We start from the raw sequence: 16,920 nt of genomic DNA on the forward strand, positions 1-16,920 counted from the left end.
GACTGATTTAAATGTTGTGATCACTGCTGTGTCTCATATCCTAAAACCAGGATATTCTGTCTGCTGTAACATCTGTTTTTTTCTCTTTTTGGGGGCTCAATGCTGAGATCCTATAGCTGCTTTTGATTTCTGTCAGGTATTGCCAGATATTTTTTAAATTTTCATTTGAGTTATTTTTAGAATCAGCAACGTTAGTAATTTGCTTGAGTGAGAAAATACAAATCTCTGATTTTTCTTTTATAGTGTCTCCATGGCATTTGGCTTTCAAGTCTAATGTGATGAAGGAGGTCATCTTCAAAGAGTGTAATGGATTTTATGACTTTCTAGTTAATATTAGAAAAAGAATAGTAAAGGTGGTCAGAAGCAGAAGTTTGTTGGTTTTTTATTCTTCTGTGACAAATGAGAGGTAAAAGCTTCTGTTCATTTCTTTAATTCAGCACTAAAAGGTGATGTACCTTCATTCCTATAACTTCTGGGTTTTATCTTGAAGATGCTGCTACTGATCTACAGTGCAAGTATCAGATATATGTGGGTAAGGCAGGGGAAGTTTATCTTGTAGATCCCTCTGCAAGATCCATTAACATCTCAGAAAGAAAAAGGAATTTGGGAACAAATTTCCCTCCACAGGGCTCTGTGGAACTCTACTTTTTCTCCTTTTTGGCATCTGCTAGTTTCCAGTCACAGGTCTTATCCCTGTTTTGCAGCAGAATTCCTCCTTCTTCCCTTTCCTTCCAGTTTTTGAGTGTTCACTGCATACTTTTACAAGGGATGGTATAAAAGAACAGTAAGTGTGAAAAACGATAGCAGCACTGGAAAGGGGGGAAAGAAGGTGGTATCAGGCCAATATCTTGCATGTCAGCATGGTGTTATGTCTTCATGTTTTCAGTCCAGTATGATCTTTGAATGTGGATTATTTGAGCAGTCACTTGAACAGAAGCCTTGCTTTAACAGGGAGCTATTTGAGATGTGGGTTGTATCACTGAAAATAGAGAACCTTTCCTATGTGAAAACACTGCAGTTAGAAGGGAAAGTTATACAAATGAACGATATTTATTTTTGGTTTGTGTTTCCTGGTGAAATTTTACTGCCTCCTGAGACCATTCTCTGTTTCAAGGGCATAAGACAACAGAGATTCCATCTGACTTCAGTATCACCATGGTTTTTTGCAGAAGTAATAATTGATGGAAACATAGGGCCAGATTTCTCTGACTTCCTGATCATTCTTCAGGTAGGACCTGGCCTTTTTAAATTTAGTACCTATTTGATTCAGGAGATAAAAGCTAATAAATACTTGCTTAAAACTAGAATGTAAGTGTTGTGGTTTGAGCCTGGTTGGCAGCCAAACACCACGCAACCGCTCACCCACCCTCCACCCCTACCTGGGAATGGGGGAGGGAATTGGAGGGGTAAAGGGAGACTCACAGGCTGAGATAGAAACAGTTTACTAATGGTAATAAAATAAAAACAGTGACAGTAATAGAAAGTATAAACGGGCAAAGCACAATGCAATTGCTCACCACCCACTGACCAAAACCCAGCCTGTTCCTGGCTATCGATCCCGAAGTACCAAGATCCCGCAATCGCCATCCCGGAAGCAAGAGAGAGCCCCTTCCCGACCACCCCTCCTCTATATAGTGAGCCTGATGTTACATAATATGGAATATTTCATTGGCCAGTTTGGGTCTGGTGCTCTGGCTGTGCTCCCTCCCTGCTTCTTGTGCACCTGCACACAGGTAGAACACAGGGAGTTGGAGAGTCCTTGAAATCTCAGCAGCTGAAAACATCAGTGTGCTATCTGCATTTTTCTCATACCAAACCCCATGCTGGATCCAAAACACAGAGCTATTCTAGTTACAAAAAAGAAAGATTAACTCTATTCCAGCTCAAACCAGTACAGTAAGGTTAGAAAAAATCAGAAACTTACAGAAATAACAACTTGAAGACAAGGGCATCTTGTTGTCCTTTCATATTAAACCAAAATGATGAAAATTGAGGATTAATTCAGTCTCTCAATGTTTTGAGCCTGGTATTTTACATATTATCCTGCGGAACTTATAGCTGATTTTACTTGTATTTAACAACCTAGTTCAGCAATCTTATTTTGTAGACCTTTGTCATTTCCTAAATAAATGAGATGAAAAGCAAAAAAGAACTTCTAGATTCTAGTTGGCATTTGCCAATTTTATTTTGTGGGATTGAAGTTATACGTGCGGTTCTGTCCTTGCTACTATTAAATTATCAGCATGTTGCATGTTTAAAATCACAGATAGTTTGTAGTTGCAATGTCTATAAAACTAGTTTCTCACCTAGAGTCAAACAGAAAAGCTAGCTTCACTGATGCCTGAACACAGAGTTACATATAACGACAATGTCCCTATTAGTGAGCTGAAATTACCTTACTGGCTTGGATCAGCAGGGTCCAGTTTCTCCAAAGCACTACTTCTTCCCAGAGAGAAATCTGTGATACTTCTTTTGGGGTTTTTGTGTTTTGGGGGGTTTCTTAATTTTTATTTTTTATTTTATTTTTAAATTTTATTTTTCAATCAGGAGTTACTAAAATTCTCTATGTTTCTTTTCACTGCAACTTTGCAGATGATTTGTCTGTAAGATGTTGATGATCGAACAAATAGTAAACTTAAGAGAATAAACAAATTATTTCCATGTCATGATAAGCATTGTGTTTCCAAGAATTATTTGCATCTTAAGTTAGGCGGTTTACTTAAGTGTGTTTGAATGAAAACAGAATTTGGTACTTTGCTAGTAACAAGCACAACTTCAGTGAAAGTGCAATCAGCATTTACACCTTAATGGGACTTGAAGGAGTTTCAAGTATCTTAAACCATTGAATCTTGGCCTATCTTGAACAGTTAACAGGAGGAAGTGGTTATATAAAAATATGAACGTAACAAACATTTTCTGTTTTCTTACTCCATTTTAAGCAAATGCTTTGTGCCCTATATTTTTCATTTATGGTCTATGAACCACTGTGGTAGAAACTAAAGCTTTCCAGAAATGGCAATGTAAAGCTTGGTTTATGCTGAAATGTATGAGATCTCAGTGATGATTTATCATGCTATTAATCTAAAATTCTCATCATATTTAATTTAAAACTTTACTTGCTCAAGGGACCTGAAACACAAATGTCTATCTCAAAAGAACAGAAGATATAGCTACCCTTTTTTTTTACAAATGCACAGGAAAAAAATGCACAACATCTGGTATCAGAAGGCTCTGCATCTGGGGCTCAGGTAGATGGGCCAAAACATGTGTAGATGAAAGAATGAGCAACACAAAAATAAATGAAATGCCATCAGTGGCACTGCTTGCCTCGAATGCAACAGTATGCAAGGTAAGGTATAATAGTCATAAAGTAGAAAAAAATCTTCTTGGAGGTGGGTAGTTTACCTCTTTTTGTGTTGTGAATGATGCAAAAGACTGACCTAACGAAGAAATACTTCTTTGTCACACGGATACAGTTCTTTCCAAAATGGGTCTCAAAGACTTAAGTTGCCTGGAACTATGGTTTGTTTGCACTCCTATTTGTTCTTTAGTACATGTGAAGGTTGTTTTTTCTTGCAAATGTAATCTCTAAGGAGTGGATCTGCCAATGAGTGACAGCTGTAACTTGATCTAGTTATCTGGCAGTTCATAACATGAAAAAGAGAATTTTTCAATATAGTTCAAAACAAACAACAAATATTCTATTGACTTGGACCATTAGAAAATTACCCGGATGGACAGCATGAGCTGACATATTAGAAATTTGTCATAGGTTAGACTTCCAAATCCATACATTAAAATTCTTAGTGTCAAACCAGATAATCTGGTTTAGGTTAGATCAAGTTCATTAATAGGAAGAGGTAAAGTTAATTGGCTTTTCAAGTTGTAATTTCTTCTTCCATGTAAGTGTTGTATGTGCTGGGTGCTAACTAAAACTTTTTACAGTGCTGTTCTCTTTACCGCCTGAAAGAGGCTTATATCTTTCTTTTCTTCTCATTTAAGGCAAAAGAACAGTCAGTAGCTATGCTCTCCTCACTGTATTTTATAATGAACATGATTTCAGTGTTTTTAATGTGCTGAAATCCACTGCCAAAGATCTGTTGCTGTCTTTTCTTTATGGCAGTGGTAATATGGCTTTCTTTTCCAACCTCAGTCATTCCAGATTTTTGGTGTTTATATATTCTTGTAAAGGGATCTATATAAACAGTAGATGTGTGGTTTGAGATGTTTCTTAACCAATTTTGTGGCTTTTTTCTTTTTTCCCCTCCCTGCGGCAGAAAAAGGAAATTCTTGCTTCTGTCCTTTGAAACTTTGCAGGCCCAGATGGCTGTAACAGACCAGCCAATGGTATCCCCAGCATCCTACCAGTGGTAATTTATACTGTGTAGCAAGTATGAAAGTCTACATTAAAAATGACGGCAAGGCCAGCTAAGTACTTTTCACCAGAAGAGTCCAAAAATAATAAGGAATGTAAGAAGTTTGAACATGAATGATTAATAAGAGGGAAAAGCTTTCATGAAAAGTAACGGACGATGATAATGCAATGCTATAGCCCCATGTATTCATTCAGAAAAGTAATAATGCAACCCGCAAATAATTACTACAGCCTATAGCAGAACACTACATTACTTCATTCCAAATATCATATATTTAAAATCTCCTAACTTAAAACCTCAGGTCACTCTGTGAGGTGTCACTAGTACTGCTGCAGTGTGGGACTGGAGTGACAGGCCGCAGCAGCCTCTGTTACCTGTTGCTCTGGTCTCACTGAGGTAGGTAATGGTCTGTCAACAAGCTGTGGGATGAAGAGCAAGCTCCCTAAGACTTTCATGAAATATTTATGTCTTAAGTTGGAATCCAAATCCTGAGCAACACTGAAGGTTGCCATTATGTCTTTTTTTGCCACGTGGTGATAACAAACAAGGTATCACTCCAGAAGTAACTCTGAGGGGAGTGCCTGAGGGAGGACGTTTGGAGGGATATGTTGTTCAAGTATATGGTGGTAGAATTGCACATCTGACATCTCTGATACCATTTAAAAATTATATGTAGGCATATAAAATTGTTTATTTTTTTCTGTGTTGCAGTAGCTTACAGGATGATAGCAAAACCACTAGTATTTAGGCTAGATGTGTTGAGAGACCTTGTAGATGTACCTAGTGGATCCCAAATTAATGCGACCAAATGTATTTTGGGACAGAATGAAAGGTATGAGGTTCATTCATGAGGCAGATCACTCTATCTAGAAGCCGTGTAGTAAATGTAATTTCTGTTATTATATTGTGTTCTGTGGGAGCACAGATATAAGTTCTGCTAGGTCCCAGATCACAAGTTTAAAGGGAAGCATGAATGAACTTGGAAGTACATGTTTTGCTATTTAGTCAATAGTTATTTTCACGGAACTTTCTCTTCACTCATTTCATAAGCAAGTTAGGTCAGTGGACTGTGAAGGAATATAAAGACAGAATTTCATGTGAAACAAAATTTAGGGATGAAGGATTTTTTTTTTATATGACTTTTTATTATCACTTTCTTATTCATACAACAACAAACAACACTGTTTCAGATTACAGATGAAGTAAATAAATAAAGATAAAAGACTTATTTTAAAATGGTTTTAGGGCAGTAGTATGTGCAGTACTAAAATATAAACAGCATACACTTCAGACATTTAAAATTGCTGATATTTTGCAGTTGATAGCAGCAGTACAACCAGGCCTACAGGCTTTCTCTCTGCCTTGTCACTGGCAACTGTGATAAGATACCCTCAGGTTTGCTCCCTGAGATTTAATTCAGAGGACAGGAGCCCTGTTTACCTCTTTTTGTAACACAGTTTCTTGCTTTATAAGGACAGAAAGAATTGAGTGAGCTAGATCTGCTCTTCTTTCAGACTGTATTTGAGTTCTCAGAAGGTACTAATATCCCTTTAGTTTAATAGACTTCCTTTAATATCCCTAAACTTTCTATACTATGTGACTGATAAAGAAGTCTAGAATGAAATCTTGCCTAGTGTAGGAATGCAAATGTATACTTGCAATTACATTCAGATGTGGTGAGGTCTTCTGTATTTCACTTTTTTAAGCTTCTTATTATATTGTGGCTTTATTCTCCTATTGTATTGGAAATCAACTAATCCTGGCTCAAAGTGGATCAAATTATCATAAAAATATTTATCATATCTTTAAAAAAAAAATAAAATAATAAACATAAAACATTTTGCACTTGCAGAATCTCTCTTGCAAAAAGTGATGCTGAATTTAAACTTTGAGTGGATTGTCAAGGCCAGCACTACAGGCTGCATACAACTTCCAGGGGCTGAAGGAAATGGCAAGTAGCTGAGTAGGCAGGAACAGCATGGTACGCCTGGAAAGTAGCCACATCTTATTTCTATTGCTGTTTGCTTCATTAGGCTCTGAAAGTTTGACTAATTTTTTTCAGGGGGAGGGGAAGTATCCCATTGCCACATTTCTTCTTCCTCTTGTTCCTTTTCCTGTATTCCAGAGACACAAACACCAGGAGTTAGTTCAGTGAAAAGAAACAATTACCTTTAGATTTTCTCTATCTGAAATGGAAAAAAATGTGTTAGGAGAACTGAGAAGGTGGAGCAGCACAGGGTTGATTGAGCATAGCAGTAGAAAGGTTTAATTTATTCCAGTACATGGACGTGACTGCAGTGACAGATAAAGTGTTCTCAAGGAATCTGGTTCCCAAGAAGCAAGCTGAGAACTTCTCATGCTTTTCTTAAAGAGAGGAAAAAAAAAAAAAAAAAAAAGCCAAAACAAACCAAACCAAAAAACAAGTAAAAAACATTATTCTCTCAAGATGTGTCCCAGTCAGTTTATATAACGTCTGCACCTTGTTTACTTTTATAATCTTTTCACTTTAAATGAATCTGTAATCTAGTGTGAAAACATTCTCACATGCTTAAGAAGAAATCTTTGAGATCTCCCACTGATGTAGAGCATATATAATCCAGCCTGAAACTCTAAATATGCTTTGGCAGGGGCTGTAGGATTACTATTGAATGTGAGTAACAAAATCTGAGTTACATGTAAAGTTTAAAATAAAGTTAAATACATCCTAAATGCATCTTTGTGGAATAACATGGAAGAATATTTATTCACCTGTAGATTAGCTTTTGCAGTTTTACAGCTTGTACATAGAAGCCAGGCAATTTGCTCAATTCCAAGTTTGAGTTGTGTTTTTATTTCCAGTAAATATGAATTTGTAACAAATATGAAAATTTTTTAGGATTGAGGTGGTGGGGAAGACATAGCATGTTGATTTTGAAGTCTTCTTATATAGGCATATAGGAGTAGCCTGCGAAAAATTCGACTTTCGAATACATGTTCTTACCCTTGTTAAACAAATAGGGTCTTGGGGGAGGGACTATAGTGTTTTGGGTTTGTTGTTTTTTGTTTTTTTTCCCTTAACCCTGAGTGACCTGAGGCTCTAATGAATTGGTTGGAGGGGATCAAAATATGTTGATTTTCCAGAAAATATGCACAGTGTTTACAAGCAGATGAACACTGGGAATTATCTATCTACAGTGCCCCAGAACATTGTCTGTTTTGCACTTTGATGCTCAGTCAGAAAATAAATCACTACTTTAAGTCAGAATTCTATTGCTGTGGCTTATTCCTTCTAGAGCACTAATAAAGCTTAATTACACTATTCACATAAATGCAAGTCTAACTATTCTTCTAATCTGGTGAATCCAGAGATTTTTTTCTTTTCTGTTCAGGGCATATAGCTTAGGTGTGGCTGTATTTTAAAGTTTTTTGTACCTCTGTGGCACTTCAGAATCTGTTTGTCATACCAAGATCAAAGCTCAAGACCTGTCTGAATTTCCAGTATATTTTTACATTTTGTTCTTCATATGTTTCAGCTGAGTTTGGGATTCACAGGGCTCCATAACACTGATTTGCTGACAGTGACACAAATGCATTGATTAGTACCAGGACTTAATAATCTTTACATAGCAATATGACAATGATCTTTATATGACTGTCTATAGTTTTTGTTTTATACATGTCTTGCCTCAGCCTTCTGTACAAGAATGATTTCTGTTTGTTTAATATATGGATACCACAGTTATTTCTGTACGGTATGAAAACTGTGATAAGATGTTGCTTGTTATTAAGTTCATATTGGGTAAATCTGCCATGCAGAACAGTAACTCGGATGAAGTAGCTCAGGAGCGAGGTGGATAAAGTCATCTTGGGACATGTTTGATCTGCACATGAACCCAGGCACTTATTTCTCAGGCACTTACCAAATGGTACCATGAAGCTTGGTTAAACAAACATGCAATTGAGGCACCTTATAAGCTAACCCCTGCAAATCCTCACTGTTCAGAGAAATTGCTTAAGCAAATACATGCACCTTGTTTGGTGAATACCTATAACTTCCATCTACTTCAAGATGAAAGAAAGGATTCTTTGATCAAATACACAGGATTGTCAGCTTGTCATCTGGAGGGAAGTCAGACTCATGTTTGCTTTAGTGCTAACAGGAATAAATTCATGAACTTTGATGCAGTTGTGGTTTTTCATACCAAGGCATGCTGGGAAGGCACCTTGATCTCATGAGTCTGAGTAATATTAGGGTTCTGTAAAGAGTGCAGGGCAGATAAGATAAAGTAGGAAAAAGTCTCTAGCAAGAGTTTATACTGGGGGGAGAATTTGGTAAGACTGTTGCGAAAGAAACTAGTTAAAATAAATTATTTTATGCATTAAGGTAATCTTTCAGTTTAAGGGATTTGAAAAAAACCCAAACTTCCAACTATGAAAAAACATTTTCTCATGGTTTTGTGGTCAGATAAACAGAACCTGCAAAAACAGCTGCTTGAAAACCTCTGGGTTCAGTGAAGTCTTAATAACACTGAAATTCTGAACAAAACAAATATGATAAAATTTCATGGGTTTTGTTTTGAAAATAACCTTTAGTTGTTCAACCACCCTAGCTTGTTAAAATATCTCAATTGTTTCAACTCTCCACTCTAGGCAATATATCTTATGATGGCAGGAAAAGTAGGGTGGAAAGCCAATAAAACTGTAAAATTATTAAATTAGTAAAACTTAAAGGGAAAGAGAAAAATTACAGAGTGTGTGAATGTGAGGATGCCTGATTAGAAAGATAAGAGAATATAAAGATGAATATGTATGGAGGTTGAATGAAAATTGGAGAGAAAGGGAAGTGGCAGTGGTATGTGATGAGAACGTATGGTAGAGGCAACCATCGATCGTTCCATCACAGATAAAATTCTGTCTGAATAGGTAGGAAACATCGTATTTTGAACAGATCACCTTCTATGTGTTTTTCTTTTCATGATACCATATTTATTTCCTGATAATTTAGTAAAGAAAAATAACGTCATTTTACATCTAATGGTCATTTATTAGAATATTCCCTTTTCATGTAACAGTCTTGCACGGCATATCTGAGCTGCTCTTGTGTCCAGCCCAACTCTTTTTTTTCTGGTTTCCCTAGTTCCTCTTATCTTTGTGAATTATTTTAAATATTTTTTTTTTCTCATGCCTCATGCATTTTCATGTATCACTGGGATAAAAGCATGCAAGAAAAAATAAGTCAACCTTATTTTAACAAGGAAAAGTTAGGAGAAGAACTATGGGATTCCAAGGTGGAATGGGAAATAATGGGAAATAATACCTTTTTTCTAAGATTTACAGCTGGCCTTCACATAAGATGGGTTGATTTATGTCACTGCTGAACATGCAGAGATGCACACCCACATCCACTAAGCTTTTCCTCTGTTGTGTGTCTACCATTACACAGCCATGTGGTAAGAAAAGTTATAGACTTGAGGAGAAGTAATTTCTATCCCTATTTATGTGGTCTTCTACATGTTTCTATTGTATTTTGGAAAAGGTGTTTGTCAGTAATTTTGTTGATGATCAGAAAAATGTATTTGAAGACAAATGAGAAATAGACCTTTATCTTCTTTTTAGTTGGTTTACAAATTAGCATAAAAACTCTCTGAAGAATAATAAAGTATATCCCTTTGCATCTGATACTGAAAGTGGAGAACATAAACAGATTTTTGTTCTGATAGTTTTGAGCAGAACTGGCATGTTTCTGTGGAAGCTGAAGATTCTGCATGTCACCTGACCTTTTAGCTCCTTATACTTCACCAAAAGTGTCTTCACTCTGACATTGAAAACCTTACCATGATTCTACTTACCTTAGTGCCATCTTGTATGTCTGCATGTGTATATATGATGTTTATGATGTTCTCCTGATTCTTTGGGTTTGTTGTTTTTTTGGTGTTTTGTTTTGTTTGGTGTTTTTGTTTTTTTTTTTTTTTTTTTAATCCCTTTTCTCAAAGTTCTGGGAAGTTAACCTTTAACATTCATGTCTGGAAAACAGAAAAACAAAAAAAACGAAGTGTGTGTCTGCAGTTTTTTGAAAGGCAAATAAATGTTTACTGTGGCAGGTAACTGTATTAGAGCAGCACCGAGACTGAACTAATGCAGTCTGCCTCCCAACAATTGTGCTATTTCCAGATTCAAGTTTTTTTATGGCCAGCTATCTTAATGTGGAAGTTGTGAATGTGTGATTGCACTCGTTTGACAGGAAGTTCTCCTTTAGTTTGGGGACTGGATTGTGACACTTTCCCATATATGAAAGTGGGAAACTGGGGCAGAGAAAAAGATACTTCAAGCACTTCCCTCATTCTCTGCCAAAACAGATGTCCAGGTACATATAGAACATTTGGATTAGTCAAAGGAAAACAGTAAGTTATTGCTTTCCAAAAGCAGAGTGGTGTTTAATTTGTAGTTAGTTCTCTGTGCATAATGCCACTTAGCTCAATGACTTCAATTCAAGTCTGGCAGGAATTGAGCCCTGTTTTATGTTATTGGTCTTCTCTAATATGTTTCAGATAAGGTTCCTGATAAGGATAACTCTACTAAATACACTTTTTCTGGCATCAGTATAAATCTACCAGCCAGCCAAGCTAAAACCAGAAACATAGTATGCTGTGTCATTTCAAGTCAGTGCTTGCCTTCTGGAAGCAACTTTGGTTGATTGCTTCCACTATCAGTGTTGTTCTATGCAACATTAAATATTGTGTCACTGTCTTTGCCTAAACGTCTGTATTAATTCAGGAAGTCAAGAGATGATCAAACGCTTCATATATTGACATCTTCTACTCCTGCCCGCCTCTTCTGAAAGTAAACTGTGGGAGTGGTGTAGAGAGGCCTAAACAGAGAGCCTGATGATCTCCAACCTCATTGAATTACCCATCCTGAGCAGAAAGTTTCTTTATTCTTTCAGGCAATCAAACCCCATTAAACCAGCACTAGGCCACCAGGGAGATTGTGAAAAGTAGAGTTTGGAACAATTCCTTGCTTCAAAAGAAATTATGATGGCTCTGTTCTGTCCTTCCACCAGATGTGTTAATGGTCTACAGTGTGCACATTCACAGACTGCTTTGTGTTTCTTCAGATACATAAAATGGTTGAGGTTCACCCTCAATCCACTTCACTGTCCTCAAGCAGGGCAACCTTGAACCAGTTGCCCAGGCCCATGTCCAGACAGCTTTTGAATATGTCCAAGGATGGAGACTCCACCACCTCCCTGGGTGACCTGTGCTAGTGCTCGGTTCCCCTCACAATAAAAAAGTGTTTCCTCATGTTCAGAGGGAACCTCCTGTGTTTCAGTTTGTGCCCATTGCCTCTTTTCCTGTCACTGGGCACCACTGAACAGAGCCTGGCTCTGTCTTCTTTGCACCCTCCCTTCAGATATTTACATTCATCTATGAGATGCCCCTGAGCCTTCTCTTCTCCACGCTGAACAGCCCCAGCTGTCTCAGCCTTTCCTCATACGTGAGGCTCTCCGGTGCCTTAATCATCTTCCTGGCCCTTCCTTGAACTCTCTCCAGGAGGTCTGTGTGTCTCCCGTGACGAGGAGCCCAGCGCTGGACTCAGCACTCCAGGTGTGGCCTCACCAGTGCGGAGCAGAGAAGGATCACCTCCCGGGACCTGCTGACAGTGCTCTGCCTGATGCAGCCTGGGATACCGTCGGCCGCCTTTGCAGCCCCAGCACATTGCTGGCTCATCTTCTACTTGGTGTCCACCACGACCCCCAGGTGCTTTTCTGCCAAGCTGCTCTCCAGCTGGGTGGTTCCCAGCATCTACTGGTGCCTGGGGCTGTTCCTGCCCAGGTGCAGGACCTTGGACTTGCCCTTGTTGAACTTCATGAGGTTCCTTCAGCCCGTTTCTGTCCAGGTCCCTCTGGATGGTAGCACAATCTTTTGGTGTTATCAGCCACTCCTCCCAGTTTTGTGTCATCTGCAAAGCTGTTGGGGGTATGCTCTTATACAGGTACATTCTTGTTTTTCTCTTCTAGTACAATTCCCACAAGAAATCCATGATTGACTGGATAATAAACATATTGTGACTAGTGGTTTCCAATATAAGCAGAGTTGTCTCACTCTTACTTTCTGCTCTCCGCTATCTTTGCATTTTTCATACTGTATATGGCAAATTTCTGGAAATGTTTGTCTCTTAATAGCTTGTTACCAATATACCTTCATGTAATGCACTGCTGGTCTTTACCAGGACAACATATCAATATAAATAACTTTTACAGCAGGTTACTTGATTGAATTTGTCTTCAGCAAGGCAAAAGATTCCCTTTAGACCTCCTGGAAGGCACATTAAACCTGAATTACCCAGAAAAGAAAAAAGAAAAAGTACAAAAGCTTAAAATCTTGATCTTGTGTTTTAGCAGAATATAACTGCAAGGTGGCAGGAATGTAAGATGTGGAACAGTTGGCAGTTTTCCTGAGAGCAATAACAAAGAGACCTCCCCCCCAAATAACCCAAAACTGAAAATAAAGAAATGTCAGAAAAAATGCCCATGACCTCTTAACTTCCTAAGTAGAATTAATACCTTTAGAAATTAAGACTAATGACAAATACTTCATAGTTTTAACATGTAGTTCCTTGGAAAATTACTTTTATCAATATTTTCATAGAAATGTGACTATACATAAAATGATTATGTCCTTATAACTGATTTTAGATAATAAGCAAGCTATTTTTCTTTGAGAGTACTAGTTTGCTTTTCTAAGAGCTATAGAATATAATTGTAACTAGTAAAATAATACTGTTTAATTAGATCTGGGCTGGTATCATGACTGTGATAAGGGTACTTTGGGCAAGAAGTTTCTTCATTTAAATGAAGTAGTAAATGATTGTTTATAATCAAGTTTCTGGCAGCACATGTTTTTTGTATTCTAGTTAAAAGAAGTACTCTTGGACTGCTCAGTCAGATATCACTTGAGCCTTATATTTGATGAAGATACAAGCTTCCTCCAGCCATTAAAATTATGTAGCATTAAGTGTATAATTGATGCTGAAGTTTTCCAAGCTAGGCTTATACTACTAAGTTGAGACATTTTGATGAGAAATACCGTGCTTGTAATACTTATGATGAAGTTGTTCAAATGATTCTTGTGCAGAAAGTTCATGGAAGGGCTTTTTAGAAATGTAGAGTATGATTTTCAGATGTGACAGTCATAGTCATTATACTTCCTTTTAATCCTACAGGGGTAACACTGAAGGGGAGCAGAACTGTGGAAATGACACAATGACCACTGAGTGTGTTGAGTTTAGGCTCACTGACTCCTGGTCACTTTGGCTAACCAGTCGGAAGAATTGCAACAACCTTTCTCACTCACAGTAATATTCTCCAAGTGATGGAACACTGTATTGTGAAAACCAGCAAGTATGAAAACCATTATTGAAAGTACTCAGCAGAAGGTATGATTTTTCTCTATATGTTCTCTTCTACAGCCAGTTTTGCTTTCCTGAACACAGTATAATACACTGTTAATATTGTTGCTAATTGCCAATCTGAGCAGATCCTCTTGTTACAAAACAGGAGGAAAGAAAAAAAAATGCATAGACCAAGTATGTTTTCTTTAAAAATCATGTAATCTTTTACCACACAGGATCTCATCTGATTCCTTCAGGAGGCTAGAATAAAGGTGGTAGCATTTCTGGAAATACTAGAATCCTTTTAATGTACACCTTTTCCTCTTTTTCTTTTTGACCACTATTCTTTCCAATACATTTTCTGTTAGAGTTGACATTTCTCCTTTGCATGATTACAGTTTCTGATAGTTTAGTGTATGATCTCATAGCTACAGCAGAAAAAGCTTTAAAAATGTTACCTTGCCTTTAACTTCTAATTATATCTTTCAAAATTTCCATTAAGTTCTAATTTAGAAGAAATAAAACATATGGGGGAGGAGGAATAAGCAAAAGTCTGTATAAAAACACTATCGGAAGTTCCAGAAGACAGCCGAGCAAGGTCCTAGTCTGTATTGATAGCATGTAGCATACGTTTTTGCAGAAAACATAAATAATCAGGTACTGTGCATAGGATTCTGTGAGTTGTGGAAAAGATGGTATTCTACCGTGCATTGCAGGCTGTGGAGCATGCAAAGTCCTCCATGGCTGGGAGACTGCATAAATATGCTTTCTGGCCCTGAACCTGCTGAGGAGGAGGCAATGTAACCTGCTAGAGACAGTCAGTTACTTCTTGTGGACAACAGCTGCCTCCCAATTCCGTAACTTCAAGGCCAGTAGGTATTAATGATATTTAATAGGACCAATAATGCCACTTTTTCTCCCTAGATCATTCATAAATGTCATTCCCTTAAAACATTGTCATGAAGCATTCTATTGTTATTGCTTGCAGTGCTAGTGAATATTAAGAAGAATTCCAATGATTGAATTCAAGCAAGTTGAATTAAAAGCAACTGTGTGTTGGAGAGTTATTTTTAACCCGCATAATTGCATTGATTGAATTTGCCACATGGCCCCAAAGCACTTGTACCTGTAGGAATAGTACTCAGTGACCAAGTGATGGGGTGACTGGGGAAGCAGGAGAGCTTCTTAAACTAGATTAATACACTGTGAAACTTTACAGCCTTATTGCTTATAAAAGTAGTCCCTGTTCATCTGCTTAGTCATACTGATGCCAGCAGTGGCAATGAGTGTTTCCAGGACTGGACCTTCACTTACATATTTTTATGGCTTTTCTAATGTCAAGTGCTGCTATTCTTATAGATCCTTGTCTGGAAACGTCCTGCCAGTTGTTTCTAATATAACATTTCTGGTTTAACTTGATACTTCTGATGCCAGGAAGATTAGTTATGAAATGTGCTGAAAATTAAGAGAGATTTTCCTGCATCCCACCATTTTTTTCTCCTGAAGCCATGGTGGTAGGCTACCTATTCTCATTCGCATCTCTCAATCACAGGGGAAATCATCAATGCCAGAGATACTTCACAGATTTTAGAAACAGGAGTGACAAATCCAGCTAAGACAAGAATTTATACTTTTTTGTCTTAATACTATTCTGTGCTTCAAAAATAATGAGTTATGATACTGTTAATGCTCAGTGCCTCACAGAACCAGGCTTTGACTTCCATCTTCACAGATTTTTACTGATGCACAAAACACACTTAAGACTTCATTGCAGATCTTGATAAAACAAGAACCATTTATCTCTCTTCTCAATGTATTTTAAGGTTATATAACAAAACAGTATAGAAGACAAAAGTATGAATCTTTGTTATAAAGGATAAAACATAGAAATGGGAATCAGAGATAGACATTGTTTCTGACTGTGCCATGGATCTCTTGTGTAATCCTGAGCATATCACCTAGCCCTGTACATAGAATATAGATTTAAATTTATAGGTAAATAGTTTTCCAAATCTAGTAAATAATCCCTTTATGCCTCTGTTTTCCTTGTTGTGAAATGTAAATAATAGCATTCCTTTTACTCGTCAAACAGTTGCAATGTTTTTGTGATAGGCTGTATGGAAGTGTCTATGTGCACTCCTTAAAATTAAGAGTACTCCTTTTGGAAATATAGAAGAATTGCAAAATCAGTGTCTCTATCCACCTTGAGTTTTATGCCAGCTTCTTTTTTTTTTTTTTTTTTTGTACTTCTTTTCTGCATGCTTTCAGGGGCTCACTGCTGCAATGAATGGTGCTTTCTAGGGAATGCAGCTGTTCAGTCCTGGAATTAATATGTAAATGCTCTTCTCTTATTGAAGCCGGGGAGGAAGATGGAACATAGCTGTATTTTCTCTAATCAACATACTCTCTTTTTCATCTGGAACTACAACAAAGCTGACTGTCAACCACATGAATAATAGAATATTTATTTTTGCAGAAATAAACACATCCAGAAGCATACTTTTCTTGAAAGCTTTTACTGACCAACCCAAACAATATTTCAGTTCAATGAAAATATATATATTTAGAACAATTCACACACAAATCTCTCATGTTTTTTTTCAGCAAAACAAATAGAACAAGCTAAGTACGCTCACAGAATGCTAACTTTAGCTGCAGAAGTGTAGTACAGAACTGCAAATGTAATCACCACTGGAGTTTTCAAAATGCAAATTCATATATTGGAACTATCCCTATTGCAAAAGACCTGCTGTGCCCTCAGATCCACAGGTAGGGGTCTCTCAGAATCAGCTCAAGTCTGATTTGTGTGACTGATTCTCTGCAGAATAAAGTGAGTAAAAATGCTACCCAATAGGAATAATGAGGTTTTACAGTTTGCTCAGAACATATGTAATTCAACAAATAAAGTGTGAGATAGTAGAAAGTCCAATCTGCTGTCTTTAATTCACCCATTTAAATAGAAGACATTTCAGGACTCTAGATATCAAAGGTCACCAAATGAGCTATGCAGAGAGGATCAGTGATTCCCTACAGAGTTTTAGTACAGCAGAGGAAATGGTACAAGTTGTCATTTTGAAGATTGCTTTTGATACGGCATAATATGCACTTAGATGGAAAAAGTACATATTCTCAAACTAGTGTGTGACAGGCCCTATATATCTTGTCATTGATGCTT

This window comes from Tyto alba, unplaced genomic scaffold (assembly GCF_018691265.1).
Source record: "Tyto alba isolate M040663 unplaced genomic scaffold, T.alba_DEE_v4.0 Super-Scaffold_1, whole genome shotgun sequence".
Taxonomy (NCBI): domain Eukaryota; kingdom Metazoa; phylum Chordata; class Aves; order Strigiformes; family Tytonidae; genus Tyto; species Tyto alba.